Source organism: Panulirus ornatus, chromosome 30 (genome assembly GCF_036320965.1).
Source record: "Panulirus ornatus isolate Po-2019 chromosome 30, ASM3632096v1, whole genome shotgun sequence".
NCBI classification, from domain to species: Eukaryota; Metazoa; Arthropoda; class Malacostraca; order Decapoda; family Palinuridae; genus Panulirus; species Panulirus ornatus.
Genome location: NC_092253.1, coordinates 25,310,175 through 25,327,496, shown reverse-complemented (window position 1 = coordinate 25,327,496; position 17,322 = coordinate 25,310,175).

The window sequence follows — 17,322 nt, the reverse complement described above, 5'->3', positions numbered from 1 at the left end:
AGGTCAGGATAGGTTAAAAATTAAGTGCAGTTGGATTGGGTAACTTTCATAGTATACTTGGAATTAAGAGGATAAATAGAAGGAATGAAAGGGAAAGACAGATGTATGGTAATAGAAAGAGTGTGGTTGGGAAAGCAGAAGAGGGTTTGCTGAAATGGTTTGAAAATATAGAGAATGAGCAAGGAAAGGTTGACAAAGAGGATGTATATCAGAATTGGAGGGAACAAGGAGAATGGTGAGACCAAATTTAAGCTGGAAGGATGGCGTGATAAAGATTTTGAGTGTTTGGGGCCTAAACATGCAGGAGGGTGAAAAGCTGCCAGTGTTCGAGTGAATTGGACCAATGTGGTATACTGGGGTCGATGTGCTGTCAGTAGACTGAACTAGGGCGTATTAAGCATCTGGGGTAAACCATGGAAAGGTCTGTGAGGCCTGGATGTGGATAGGGAGCTGTGGTTTTTTTGCATTATACATGACAGCCAGAGAATGGATTTGAGCAGATGTGGCCTTTCATTATCTGTTCCTAGCACTACCTCTCTAACATGGGAAATGGTGATTAAGTTTGAAGGAAAAAAGATAAGAATGGAAGACGTGAGAAGGTTATATGGTAGAGAAGTTACTGGAATAGCACAGGAATTAAAACCTTTTTGTATGGGATGGTCATGTAAATCATTTAGAGGGGTGTTAAGATAGAATACAGTAAACCAGTATAAGATTTAGCTGTCATAGTCACATCAGCAGAACACGTAATCCACCTTAACAACTCTCCAAATTTTCCCAGATCAGTTTTAACAGCATGTATATAATATATCAACTCTCCAAATTTTTCCAGATTAGTTTTAACAGCATATGTATATCAACTCTCCAAATTTTCCCAGATAAGTTTTAACAGCATATATATGATATAGGCAAAGTAAATTTTCAGCAATACAGTAACCTCATTTCAATTGATTTACTTTCATAATTCAGTAAAAATTCTCTGCTGTGAGGTCTCTTCACCAAAGGAGAATGAATTATTTTTTTCGTATATATTTGCCATTTTCCACGTTAGTGAGGTAGCGTTAATAACAAAGGACTGAGCCTTAGAGGGAATATATTTTACAGGTTCTTAGAAAGGCATAATTATTAACATATCAGGGAATATTTGGGAAATGGGAAGTGGATGGCCATATCAGGGAATATTTGGGAAATGGGAAATGGATGGTCATTAGGCTTACCTTTGTGTTTTTGTGACATGCTGGTTGAATTAATTTTCATCAAAGCTATCACTCCTTTTTTTATTTGGACATTTATTCATCAAGCTCACATCATTTTCTTCAATAGTTATTGGGCATTTGATAATGTTTTCTTTGAATTCTTCAAAGTAATCATTGTTCAGTTATGGCATCACTTAAATCCAATTCCTTTTGATATGGCATTTTTTGTGCTTATTACTTGTTTATTACCTTCAGAATCAGAATCTTGATCATATGTATGGGAATTTAGTACTTTTCATCACTTTCATGTATTTCACTTTGCATTAATGGTATATTTTATCATGTTACCATTAATCAATATGTATCCATGGCATTGCTCATTCTGAATTACTTTTACATTGTTATTCTCAGTCTTTTCCGTGCTTTTCATAGCACTTGAAAACCTAAAACCTCTGAACTTGCTTCTGTTTTATCTTTTGTATCTGTTGTTCTCATTATAAACATAGCAAGCCCGATTCTTACTGTTTCCTTCTGCAGTGATAAAGTATTTATGCTGTCATTCAATATCTTCACAGTAACCAATGGAATTACTTGACTAAGTCCAGTTCACTCTGATATGGTACTTTCTCATGCTCCTCCCTTATTCAAAATTACATTCTTGGGTATATCCTTGACCATTGTAATTACCAATCTTCAGGGTACATCAGTGAGAATTGTGTACTTACCAGATTCTTTCATGTTTTAGGAGGCATTAATGATTAATTCTATCCTCTGTTCATATCAACTGATATTTGTCTGTTATGTCACTTCTTCAGTGTACTTTTTATGGTTACCATCACTCATAGGATTGACAGAGAAGCCATGGTTGGAGGAAGACTATTAGATGCAGTGAGGAGTTTATATAAGAGGAAGTAAATTGTGTGAGAGTAACATTTCCATTGCTCTTGGAAACCTGTGCTGGGAAAGATATCTGAAATCTCAAAAGTTCATGAAATTTACTGAACAGATTGGTATCAGATATATTGATCCTAATTCCTATTTTGGACAAGTTCTGTGTCTTAGCAAGCCAAGTGTCACATTGATCCTGTTTGAATTAGTTAGTTGGTTCATGTGAAATGCTTCTCATTTCTTATTACCAACAAGCATAGTTGTCAAGCATTTTGGTGCATTTCCCATTTTTGCATGCCCTCCAGCATTCGGGACAGATGTCCTTCGACTAAATTGATGATTGTGAACTTCAGTTTAGCTGTTTTCTTTCTTTCTTAGCTTCTGTTGTTGTTTGCCAATGTGATTTACAGGAAAGGCGAGAAGGTAATAATGGTAAGAAGGCTCTGCACTGTCCTTGGTTTTTCATCCTTAATCTGAAGTTTGACACTCTATTTTGGGTTTTTGAGGTTTTCAATAAAAGTCAAAAGGCTTTTGAAAATGCACTTATTATAAGAAATAATCTTGAATTCATTTGCTAATAAGTACTGCACCTATGAGTATGGAGAAAGTGTAATGCTAGTTTGGTTTATCAAAAAATGATTTTTTTTTTGTGCTGCAGTATGTAACTCCTAAGCTCATTCTTATTTAATTGAAAAAGAATGACTGAATACCATTTGAAGTAAAAGGCAGCTTTAGTAGTCTCTTTAGATTAGTATCTGCTGTTGATGTTGCTTAAGTTTCATCAGTATTTTTTCAGTGATGTAATCATAATTCTTCCCAAAAAGCTAAACTTTCTCTTGTGTAGTTCGAAGGAAGATTCCTTTTACAATTCAAGAATTCACACTCATAAGCCACATATGAGTTACAAATAGAATATGCTTTGAAAAAGAGAGGGTTCATTTATTATATATGTCATCAGGAGGTGTATGTATGTGACATAATTCATATTCAGGAATGATGTGAAGCAGACAGAACCGTGTCTTTTACTCACATGTCAGAAATTACAGAGTCAATACTGGTGATGAAAAAGTTTTTTTTTCAATTTATGCCCATGAATCTGATCTATTTTTTCTGTCTTAACCTTTTTGCGGCATCATTCAGATATATTTAGACGCATTCTTGTAACCACTGAAAATGAAATTCAAGTTTCCTCCACTGCTACCAAAAACATTTTCCTTTAATATGATGTGCAGGATTATCCTCAGGACCTTGAAACAGCTACTGCATATTCACCGGTGCTGTCTGACATGTGCAGTGCTTGATTCTCTTCGTGTATGTAGCCAGTACTTCTCAGTGGCTGTCCTCTAAATGGTTTACAGTATAATAATATTAAGTGCAAAGTTTTATGTATCAGTAGTGAAACAAAAAACAGGATGAATTTTGTTTAATTGTAAAAGATAAATGAGAAAAAAGACGGGTAAAATAATCTCTGGTGACCTAAAACCAAGTAAGTAGTGCACAGAAGCAGTAAAAAGATTGAACAAAATTGTTAGGTTGATAGGTAGGGCCTTCAAATTTAAGTCCATGGAAGTCCTTACTTTTTACAGTTCATTGGTTTGTCCATATCTTGAATATAAACAGAATGGAAAGTATCGAGATGGTTCCCAGACAGATAAATAAATCTTAAGAGATCAGATTAAATGACTTGAATCGGTTAAGCCTAGAGAAGAGAAGATTGAAAGGTGAATTGAAACAAGTAATCAAAATGATCAAAGGCTTCAATAATCCTGATATATCAAATTACTTAAGACTTGATTCATCTGATATTACTAGTAGTAATGGATTTGTGCACAAACAGTTTTTCCTTGATTGGCAATCTTTTTTTCAAAAATTTCATTCTTTCATTGGGGGGAAACCATTTCAAAACATTTTGCTTTTCCTTTAAACCTTCTTTTTATTTCCACACATCTCTTTACCCTTTTTTAAATTTTTTCTTTTTAACCACCACACAACTTGGGGCTAAACCCATTCCACACATTCCATTTATTATTATTATTATTATATTATTATTTTTATTATTTTATTTTTTATTTTCTTTTTTGCTTTTCCCCGGGTTTGCGAGGTAGCGCAAGGAAACAGAAAAAGAAAGGGCCCCAAACCCCACCCCCAAAACCAGTTATACTACGTCCACACCGCAAATTATACATACCTATAATCTCACTGTACACATGTATATACACACACAGAACACATAAAAAAACCCCTTTGCAAAACAATTCACACTTTTTTGCCTTTATTCTTTCCCTTCGCCATTTCCCCCAAAAAATTGGAATCCCAACCCCCTCCCCCCTCAAGGGGTGGGGGGTAGGCTGGGGAAAAGACAACAAAGGCCTCATTCGTTCACACTCAGTCTCTAGCTGTCATGCAAAAATTCCCCAAAACCCAAAGCCCCCCTTTCCACATGGGGGCCCCCACACACCCTTTCCCCAGGGTTTTTACCCCAGACCCCTTAAACATCCCCGGGTTCTTTTCCACGGGACAGCCCGTCAACCCCGGTTTACCACTTCAATCCAATTCGCTCTATTCCTTGCCCGCCTTTCACCCTCCTGCATGTTCAGGCCCTGATCACTCAAAATCTTTTTCACTCCATCTTTCCACCTCCAATTTGGTCTCCCACTTCTCCTCGTTCCCTCCACCTCCGACACATATATCCTCTTGGTCAATCTTTCCTCACTCATTCTCTCCATATGCCCAAACCATTTCAAAACACCCTCTTCTGCTCTCTCAACCACGCTCTTTTTATTTCCACACATCTCTCTTACCCTTACATTACTTACTCGATCAAACCACCTCACACCACACATTGTCCTCAAACATCTCATTTCCAGCACATCCACCCTCTTGCGCACAACTCTATCCATAGCCCATGCCTTGCAACCATACAACATTGTTGGAACCACTATTCCTTCAAACATACCCATTTTTGCTTTCCGAGATAATGTTCTCGACTTCCACACGTTCTTCAAGGCTCCCAGGATTTTCGCCCCCTTCCCCACCCTATGATTCACTTCCGCTTCCATGGTTCCATCCGCTGCCAGATCCACTCCTAGATATCTAAAACACTGTACTTCCTCCAGTTTTTCTCCATTCAAACTTACCTCCCAATTGACTTGACCCTCAACCCTACTGTACCTAATAACCTTGCTCTTATTCACATTTACTCTTAACTTTCTTCTTTCACACACTTTACCAAACTCAGTCACCAGCTTCTGCAGTTTCTCACATGAATCAGCCACCAGCGCTGTATCATCAGCGAACAACAACTGACTCACTTCCCAAGCTCTGCCATCCACAACAGACTTCATACTTGCCCCTCTTTCCAAAACTCTTGCATTCACCTCCCTAACAACCCCATCCATAAACAAATTAAACAACCATGGAGACATCACACACCCCTGCCGCAAACCTACATTCACTGAGAACCAATCACTTTCCTCTCTTCCTACACGTACACATGCCTTACATCCTCGATAAAAACTTTTCACTGCTTCTAACAACTTCTCTCCCACACCATATATTCTTAATACTTCCACAGAGCATCTCTATCAACTCTATCATATGCCTTCTCCAGATCCATAAATGCTACATACAAATCCATTTGCTTTTCTAAGTATTTCTCACATACATTCTTCAAAGCAAACACCTGATCCACACATCCTCTACCACTTCTGAAACCACACTGCTCTTCCCCAATCTGATGCTCTGTACATGCCTTCACCCTCTCAATCAATATCCTCCCATATAATTTACCAGGAATACTCAACAAACTTATACCTCTGTAATTTGAGCACTCACTCTTATCCCCTTTGCCTTTGTACAATGGCACTATGCATGCATTCCGCCAATCCTCAGGCACCTCACCATGAGTCATACATACATTAAATAACCTTACCAACCAGTCAACAATACAGTCACCCCCTTTTTTAATAAATTCCACTGCAATACCATCCAAACCTGCTGCCTTGCCCGGCTTTCATCTTCCGCAAAGCTTTTACTACCTCTTCTCTGTTTACCAAATCATTTTCCCTAACCCTCTCACTTTGCACACCACCTCGACCAAAACACCCTATATATATATATATTTTTTTTTCATACTATTCGCCACTTCCCGCGACAGCGAGGTAGCGTTAAGAACAGAGGACTGGGCCCCCGAGGGAACATCCTCACCAGGCCCTCTTCTCTGTTCCTTCCTTTGGAAAATTGAAAAAAAAAACGAGAGGGGAGGATTTCCAGCCCCCCGCTCCCTTCCCTTTTAGTCGCCTTCTACGACACGCAGGGAATACGTGGGAAGTTTTCTTTCTCCCATATATATATATTATTTTATTTTTTATTATACTTTGTCGCTGTCTCCCGCGTTTGCGAGGTAGCGCAAGGAAACAGACGAAAGAAATGGCCCAACCCCCCCCCCCCCCCATACACATGTATATACATACGTCCACACACGCAAATATACATACCTACACAGCTTTCCATGGTTTACCCCAGACGCTTCACATGCCTTGATTCAATCCACTGACAGCACGTCAACCCCGGTATACCACATCGCTCCAATTCACTCTATTCCTTGACCTCCTTTCACCCTCCTGCATGTTCAGGCCCCGATCACACAAAATCTTTTTCACTCCATCTTTCCACCTCCAATTTGGTCTCCCTCTTCTCCTCGTTCCCTCCACCTCCGACACATATATCCTCTTGGTCAATCTTTCCTCACTCATTCTCTCCATGTGCCCAAACCACTTCAAAACACCCTCTTCTGCTCTCTCAACCACGCTCTTTTTATTTCCACACATCTCTCTTACCCTTACGTTACTCACTCGATCAAACCACCTCACACCACACATTGTCCTCAAACATCTCATTTCCAGCACATCCATCCTCCTGCACACAACTCTATCCATAGCCCACGCCTCGCAACCATACAACATTGTTGGAACCACTATTCCTTCAAACATACCCATTTTTGCTTTTCGAGATAATGTTCTCGACTTCCACACATTCTTCAAGGCCCCCAGAATTTTCGCCCCCTCCCCCACCCTATGATCCACTACCGCTTCCATGGTTCCATCCGCTGCCAGATCCACTCCCAGATATCTAAAACACTTCACTTCCTCCAGTTTTTCTCCATTCAAACTCACCTCCCAATTGACTTGACCCTCAACCCTACTGTACCTAATAACCTTGCTCTTATTCACATTTACTCTTAACTTTCTTCTTCCACACACTTTACCAAACTCAGTCACCAGCTTCTGCAGTTTCTCACATGAATCAGCCACCAGCGCTGTATCATCAGCGAACAACTGACTCACTTCCCAAGCTCTCTCATCCCCAACAGACTTCATACTTGCCCCTCTTATATATATATATATATATATATATATATATATATATACAAAAATGCCCATACACGCACACATACATACATATACATACACAGACATATACATACATACACATGTACATATTCATACTTGCTGCCTTCATCCATTCCCTTCACCACCCTGCCTCACATGAAACAGCATCGCTATCCCAACTTCAGCGAGGTAGTGCCAGGGAAACAGATAATAAAAGGCCACTTTTGTTCACATTCAATCTCTAGCTGTCATGTGTAATGCACCGAAACCACAGCTCCCTGTCTACAACCAGGCCCCACAGACCTTTCCATGGTTTACCCCATTGACCCTGGTATACCACATTGTTCCAATTCACTCTATTCCTTGCATGCCTCTCACCCTCCTGTATGTTCAAGCCCCAATTACTCAAAATCTTTTTCACTCCATCCTTCCACCTCCAATTTGGTCTCATGCTTCTCCTTCTTCCCTACACCTCAGACACATATATCCTCTTTGTCATTCTTTCCTTACTCATTCTCTCCATATGTCCAACATTCTCTTCATATGTCCAAACCATTTCAACACAGCCTCTTCTGCTGTCTCAACCACAATCTTTTTGTTTCTAGACATCTCTCTTACTGTTTCATTACTTAATCAAGCCACCTCATACCACATATTGTCCTCAAACATTTAATTTTTGAAACATCCACCCACCTCCATACAATCCTATCTATAGCCCATGCCTCACAACCTTAAATCATTGTTTGAACTAATATTCCTTCAAATATACCCATTTTTGCTCTCTGAGATAACATTCTCTCCTTCCAAACATTTTTTGTCACTCCCAGAACCTTTGCTCCATTCCCCACCCTGGGACTCACTTCCGCTTCCATGGTTCCATTCACTTCTAAGTCCTCTCCGAGATATCTAAAACACTTCACTTCCAATTTTTCTCTATTCAAACTTACATCCCAATTCACTTACCTTAAACCCAAGTGAACCTAATAACCTTGCTCTCATTCACATTTACTCTCAACTTTCTCCTTTCACACACTTTTTCAAACTCAGTCACAAACTTCTGCAGTTTCTCTGACAAATCAACCACTAGATCTGTATCATCGGCGAGCAACAGCTGACTCACTTCCCAGGCCTTCTGTTCTCCAACGGACTGCATACTTGCCCCTCTCTCCAAAACTCTGGCATTTACCTCCCTAACCACCCCATCCATAAGCAAATTAAACAGCCATGGGGACATCACACAGCCCTTCCACAAACTGTCATTCTCTGGGAACCAATCACTCTTCTCTCTTCTTACTCGTACACATGCCTTATATCCTTGGTAGAAACTTTTCCCTGCTTCTAGCAGGTTACCTGCCACACCATATACTCTTAAGACCTTCCACAAAGCATATCTGTCAATCCTATCATATGCCTTCTCAAGATCCTTAAATACTACATATGAATCCATCTGCTTTTCTAAGTACTTCTCACATACATTCTTCAAAGTAAGCACCTGATCCACACATCCTCTACTACTTCTGAAACCATACTGCTCTTCCCCAATCTGATGCTCTGTACATGCCTTCACCCTCTCAATCAATACCCTCCCATATGATTTCCCAGGAATACTCAACAAACTTATGCCTCTGTAGTTTGAACACTCACCTTTATTATTATTATTATTATTATTATTATTATTATTATTATTATTTATATTTATTTATATTCATTATACTTTGTCGCTGTCTCCCGCATTAGCGAGGTAGCGCAAGGAAACAGACGAAAGAATGGCCCAACCCACCCACATACACATGTATATACATACACGTCCACACATGCACATTTACATACCTATACATCTCAATGCATACATATATATACACACACAGACATGTACATATATACACATGTACATAATTCATACTGTCTGCCCTTATTCATTCACGTCGCCAACCCGCCACACGTGAAATAACAACCCCTCCCCCCTGCATGTGCGCTAGGTAGCACTAGGAAAAGACAACAGGCCACATTCGTTCACACTCAGTCTCTAGCTGTCATTCCACATCCAGGCCCCACAGAACTTTCCATGGTTTACCCCAGACACTTCAAATGCCCTGGTTCAATCAATTGACAGCACGTTGACCCCAGTATACCACATCGTTCCATTTCAGTTTATTCCTTGCACGCCTTTCACCCTCCTGCATGTTCAGGCCCCGATCACTCAAAATCTTTTTCACTCCATCTTTCCACCTCCAATTTGGTCTCCCACTTCTCCTCGTTCCCTCCACCTCTGACACATATATCCTCTTTGTTAGTCTTTCCTCACTCATTCTCTCCATGTGCCCAAACCATTTCAAAACACCCTCTCCTGCTCTCTCAACCATGCTCTTTCTATTTCCACACATCTCTCTTACCCTTGCATTACTTACTGGATCAAACCACCTCACACCACATATTGTCCTCAAACATCTCATTTCCAGCACATCCATCCTCCTTCGCACAACTCTATCTAAAGCCCACGCCTCGCAACCATATATCATTGTAGGAACCACTATTCCTTCAAACATACCCATTTTTGCTTTCCACAATAATGTTCTCGACTTCCACACTCTTCAACGCTCCCAGAACTTTTGCCCCCTCCCCCACCCTATGATTCACTTCTGCTGCCAAATCCACTCCCAGATATCTAAAACACTTCACTTCCTCCAGTTTTTCTCCATTCAAACTTACCTCCCAATTGACTTGTCCCTCAATGCTACTGTACCTAATGACCTTGCTCTTATTCACATTTACTCTCAGCTTTACCAAAGTCAGTCACCAGCTTCTGCAGTTTCTCACATGAATCAGCCACCAGTGCTGTATCATCAGCAAACAACAACTGACTCACTTCCCAAGCTCTCTCATCCACAATAGACTGCATACTCGCCCCTCTTTCCAAAACTCTTGCATTATTATTATTATTACTATTATTATTATTTTTTATTTTTATTTTTTTATTTTGCTTTGTCGCTGTCTCCCACGTTTGCGAGGTAGCGCATGGAAACAAACGAAAGAAATGGCCCAACCCACCCCCATACACAATGTATATACATACACGTCCACACACGCAAATATACATACCTATACATCTCAATGTACACATATATATACACACACAGACACATACATATATACCCATGCACACAATTCACACTGTCTGCCTTTATTCATTCCCATCGCCACCTCGCCACACATGGAATACCATCCCCCTCCCCCCTCAAGTGTGCGAGGTAGCACTAGGAAAAGACAACAAAGGCCCCATTCGTTCACACTCAGTCTCTAGCTGTCATGCAATAATGCCCGAAACCACAGCTCCCTTTCCACATCCAGGCCCCACACAACTTTCCATGGTTTACCCTAGACGCTTCACATGCCCTGATTCAATCCACTGACAGTACGTCAACCCCGGTATACCACATCGATCCAATTCACATCATCCAATTATTATTATTATTATTATTATTATTATTATTATTATTATTATTATTATTATTATTAATAATAATAATAATATTATTATTATTATTATTATTATTATTTTATTTTCTGTTGTGAGTGGTTTATGGTGAAGGTTGGCCTGCCTTATGTAGTGTCATTGTGGTTGTTTAATTTGTGTGTGAATGGGGTGATGAAGGAAGTGAATGTAAGAATCTTAGAGCAAGGGACAGTTCTTTGGTATACAGCACTGGAGGTGGGGGACATATCTCTGGTAGACTCAAGAGAGAAATGCCTGAAGTTAGTGACAGAGATTGGGAGAGTGTGGGAAAGAAGAAATGTGGGAGTAGATTAGAATGAAAGTAAAAATGGTGAGGTGCAGCTGGGAGATGAGATAAGATGGATTGATTCTGAGTTTGAATAGGGAGAACTTGGAAGAATTGGAATGCTTAGTGATCTGGGAGTGGACATCACAACATATGTAGCTATGGGGGATGAAGTCAGTCATAAGGTGGGATACGGGACTCAAGTCCTAGATACAATGAGGAGTCTGAGGAAGGCAAGGTCGGTGTCTGCTAGGGCATGTGGACAAGAATGTGGACATATTGGAAATTAGATGCGTGTAGAGAGTATTTGATATGAGGTAAGTTGATTAGATGTGTTGTAGTAAAGTCAGTCTGATTGAGAAGCTGACTGGATGTGCTGAAATGGTTTGATCATATAGAGATGGTGACTGAAGAATGACCATCTAATAGGATCTGTGTGTTAGACATGGAGGGATGAAGGATGATGGGAAGACTAAGAAGTTGGAGTATGGAGTGAAGGAGGCTGTGGAGTATGAGGGCTTGAACACTTCCAAAGCTGAAAGAGTTGTATGGGATAGATCTTTGTATTATACACAGGGTGACATGCTGTCATTAGGCTAAAAGAGGGTATATGAGGCAGTCAAGGTAAACCATGAAATTGTCTGTGGAACTTAGCTGTAGCTGACAGGCTTAGGTGTCAGGACACTATACTTGAGCACTAGAGAGGGGTTGTGTGCAAATGAGTCCATTGTTTTAATTTTCATGATTCTACCATGCTAAGGCAGGAGAAGCAATAAAAAAGGGAAGAATGTATATTATCTTTGCTGTTATCATTATATGTATCATTACTGTGTACTGTTAACATGATTATTATCATTTTATGGTTCTCGGCATATTTTTATCTATGGTGGCATGCTGGATATTCAGAAAGAAGCTCTTTGTCGGCTCATATCTTGTCACACTGAAAATATTTCTCTCCTTTGTCAAAGATCCTTTTACTTGTAGTCATGCATTAGTGCCATGCTATCTAGTTGGAAAAAGTATCCAAGATATTCAATGGATGAATTTGTTGTGGGAGGAAAAGGTGTAACAAATAGAAAATGATAAAGTGTATAAGACTCATTTGAGATAGCAAAATTTTTGAGGAGACTTTGAGAGAGTAACAAGGTTATAGTCTGTATAAAGTGGAAAAAAAAGCAAACAAAAACTGTAGATATACCCTTATTTGCTCATTATTATATTTCCATTACATACATAAGCATCATCGCATTTCTAGGACTTGCAACGGGTCATACTGATGGATTTTACTAATTCATATCCTGTAACATAATGACACTAGTCTGTAGTGTGCATTGCACTGCATTAGAATTTAATCGGAGGGATTTTTTATAAGACATGGGTCCTTATAAGATGGTGATTTTTTCATATGTCAATTAATCATGCATTTCCTTTCCACTGTGATGATTCTAGAGCATATAAGTATATATTTATATATACATTTTATCACTATCTTTGGTGAGTGGAATATATGTAAGTATATGTTCTATATTTCTGCATGATATGTCTGTGTTAATCTTGCTCCAATACAAGAATATTTATTTATGTCATGTTAGTTTGACTTATAAATGTTTTATGTGACCCATCATCTTCAGGTACTCTGACATTAACTGCCTCATTCTTTTGTTTAGTCTTTATTTTATGGAATAATTTTATTTAAGGTCTCCTGCTGGTTTTTGTTACCATTCCAGTCATATTTATCAATGGTGAAAATAACACCATATTTATGACGAAAGATTGATGACATTGCACGTTTATCAAAGTTACAGGTAACACTGTTTCACTTTGAACCACTTTAACAAAAATTTATGCTATAGGTAAACTATAGGTAGAAAAAAGTGTGAAGATGAGACTCCTCCTTTTGGTAGTGATAAGGCAAGAGGCTAAGAAATAGCTGAGTCGATCCCATTTAGTGGCCCTTTAGGCAGTAATGTAGCTAGTTATTGCAGGAGTTGACCTGTGTTAATATTTGTTACCATTTTGTTGATTTGATTTATTTAACCAAATGCCATGTTATTTATAAGGTATAATTTTGCATTTTTAGTGTTAAGGGTCATTGTAATAAATTATATGTATTATTTTGTACCTTTATTGCATTATAGCCCTGGAATACATTTGAAGTAGGTAGATAGATTTTGAAAGAGAATGTTAGCATTCTATGTAGGTTATTTATAAATTTAATTGATTGCCACTTCATTGTCAGGATGTCAAGAATAGTATCATTAAACTTGTAGTACTGCAGGTAATGAAAATTATTTACTTTATGATTTTGATGAAAACTTTTATGTTTAAACTTTTTATATCTGCAGGAGTTTATGGTCCTTTTTTTTCTGGAACAAACCTTAGTGATAGCCCAAGATGTAACCAAAGCTTTATGTTTGAAAGCTATGTGATAAAATACATGTATCACCATTGGATGCTCACTGGTTTCCAAGTTCTTCTGTTTCTACCTTACAACCATATGACTTGGTATGATGTTGTGGAGAATATTAGATAAAGCTTCCAGGTGAAAATGGGTAACTCTCTCCCCTTTCCATACAAGAGTACCAAATAGTCTTGCTGTTATATAACATGCTGTATCGTCATGAAGTTTGAAGTGTGAAGAATACACACTTGTTCTTCATATACTTTCAAAACTCGGTGTAAGTGACTGAAATATTTTTATATTCTACATACTGGTATGTTTTATGAAAACTAACCCTTAGCATCCACAAGACTGATGAGACATACAATGAAGTGATGAAATAATTAACTTTTTACATTTGCCATGATCAAACAAACAATGGCCTCATTTACTCATGTAAAATCTCTAGCTGTCTTGTATAATATTTTGAAGACAGAGACTGCCTTCCACAGCAGTTGTAACATATATATTTGCACTCTTTACTTTAACAGAATTAGAAAAACAGTTAAAGGATGCTCTTTGTTTAACGTTATTAACTGATGTAAACAGCCACAGTAACGTAAAGTTGTTCCTGGATCAATTTGCTTCTTTCGCCATGATGAAGGTGCTCTAGTGAAACTTGTTGACTTCATGTCACTGCCAGGATAACTTATGATATAGTTGTGAAATATTTAACTGACTTTCTCAAAAAGCATGATAGCAGCAGTAAGGTAGCTGCTTTCTGTGGCAGTAATGCAGAATGTAATTTTGGTGGGTCTGAAAGAAAAGGATTGAATGGTAATTTTCAGGAATCTTAGTGCTTATTTAGGCAGAAGTTTGATTGGATATGTTGTTCATAGTGTACATAATGTTATTCAGTTTGCCTATTAATGTGGAAATATTTTTAAGATATATTCTCTTTATATCTATACTGTTAGATTATAACAAAGAATTCTGTGATTTGGTAGGCACTGAATATAAGCAGCTCTAGTAGGATACAGTAAAATGAGATTGGCACTGATATCCATGGTTGGAAGAATTCTAAAATTGTTGTCTAAAATCTCATTTCTTGAAGTCAAACTAAGTGCCCTGCTGTATTGAATTTTTTTTTGAAAACTCGTGCAGAGTTGTGGCTCCATGCAGTCAAACAGCAGCTTTCCACCGAGTTTCATAGATTGGAAGTGAATGTATTTCAACTGATGGAATTATGACGGCAGTTCATGATTTGAAGCAAATTCTATTATCAAAGAAAGCAAACAAGAGGAATGAATTGATTCATCAGCTATATTGAACACATATTTTTGTGACATGTTCTGTACGTAGACCAGTGGTCAATTCATTTTCAAGAGCTTGGACTTATGCAGTGGCCTCATGAAAATGAGTTCTAAAGTGGTCAGATGTTAAGAAAACATGGAATTTTTTAGTAGAAAATTAACCTAAGTTTGATATTGAACATTTTGATGAGTTTCTGTGTTGCACAGTACATTTGTGTTCAGAAAGTATCAGTGGAATGCTTTTAAAATACCAGTAGACCAATGCTGGATGTAACTGTTCAATCATTTTTAGTGTACCATCCATCAACACATGTTGGAATTGATTCACTTCGTACTGTCTTCCTGGAACTAAATTTGTTGAACTTGCTCTCTCACAGATGAATAAGGAATGAACATCTGAAAAACCTCAACCATCTAGTCCCAACCCTCAAGGCTGTAATAATCTGTCTATTCTATATATATTTCTGGGAATTCCCTCAAGGAGATGGCCACAGCAAAAGAGTCGCCATAACTGGGAAACTCCAGTGCTGCCTTTTACCCTTTATGCTACCTTTAACAGGCCACTGGCAGAGGGTAACTCTACTGCAGTGTTTCCAGAGGTTCCTACCTAATTTTCCTACTGACTACTTTTACTAATGTGTCTATCAAATGTTAATGTTTACAAGTAACTAAAATTAATTAAAAACAGACTTATATGGAATTATACAGTATACTGAAATTCACTTCTAAGTTATTCAAGATGCTGTCTACTTGAAAATATGAAAATTAAAAGTAAGATTTTGTGCGATGGATAAAGATTATTTTGCCTTGCAGACATGAATTCAATCATTTTACCTTATTTTGCCTTGTAGACATATATTCAATCATCTTACCTTTTTTCTTTTTCAATATGCAAGAGGTGTACATTTTTAAGCTCCCAGGAACCTGGTCACTTTTGATAAAAGAAGTCTTAGTCTCGTTAAAGGGTCATTGGGAAAGGTAAGGGCAACGGCTCAAGTAGTTAATCATTACGCAGAGGAATGGTCCAAAAACAAACAGCATAAGTGAAATAAACTATCATTTAAAAAAAACCCAGTTATACCTGCCAAATTTATACCTTGCAAAATTCTTAATCAGCTTCAAGGCCATAGTTAGGGTAAAAGAAGAAAAAAAAAAAGGAATGCATGAACAGTAAATAAATGAACAGGAAACCTAATAGATCCGCAAAGTACCAGAAAACTCACAAATTACTACTTTATTTACTTCAATCTTGATGTATTAGTTGTCCAGATACACAGATAAACCAAACACTATGTTTTTAATGGTTAAATGTAGCTAGAGCCGTAAGGTGCTTGCAGGCTTTAATTAAAAAAAGAAACAAATTAATTATATATGTATGTATATATGATTGATATGGTAAGGAGTATTTTGGTATTAATTATAAAAGTAATTCATTATATTTTTGTTTTGGTATGGAGATGTCTAGCGTTCAATCAAGCTACCAAAAAATCTTTTAACTCTTTTAGGCGCTTGAGATAGTTCCTAGACCAAATATTAAGTTGTGAGGGTTGTGACGGAGTGAGAGTTGGACTATGGTCATAGAACGAAGGTGGTAAGAGAGTGGGATATTATTGGGGTAACGATGGTGATGGCACAAGAGTAATGATCAAGTGAGGGTGGTGGTAGAGCAAGTGTTGTTGGGCTGAGGTAGTGATGGAACGAGAATGGTGAAGGAGTGAGGATGGTGATGGAGTGAGGGTGGTGATGGAGCCAGGTTGGTGATGGTAAGGGTGATGATGGAGCGATGGTGGTGGAGTGAGGATTGTGCTAGAGCGAGGGTGGTGTTGGAGTGAAGGTAGTGATGGAACAATATTGGTGATGGAGTTAGGGTGCTGATGCAGTGAGGGCGGTGATGAAGTGGTGGTATTGGAGTGAGAGTGGTGATAGAGTGAAGATGGTGATGGAACAAGGGAGGTGACGGAGTGAGAGTGGTGACAGTGAAGGTGATGGAATAAGGGTGGTGATGCAATGAGTGGTTATGGAGTGAGGGTGGTGATAGAGTGAGGCTCGTGGTACAATCCAGATATTTCAAAACAATCAGCCATTGGAAACTATCATGGCATCGGAACTAGTTTTACGGACGACAACAATGTAATAACACGGAAACATCGCAATTTCTGTCGCCAATTTATAGGCACTATTTAATAAGTTTTCTATAATTATTCCGTTATAACTAAATAAAAAAAAAGGAATTGAGACATCCAGAATCAAATTTTCACTCGTCCACAACTACCCTCTGTGACCTGTCCGCCATCAACCACCTCATTTCTCCTCAGACTTCACCACGAGGTAGTACTGCATGGCATGTGTCTGATATGCCGTAATCATACCTTAAGA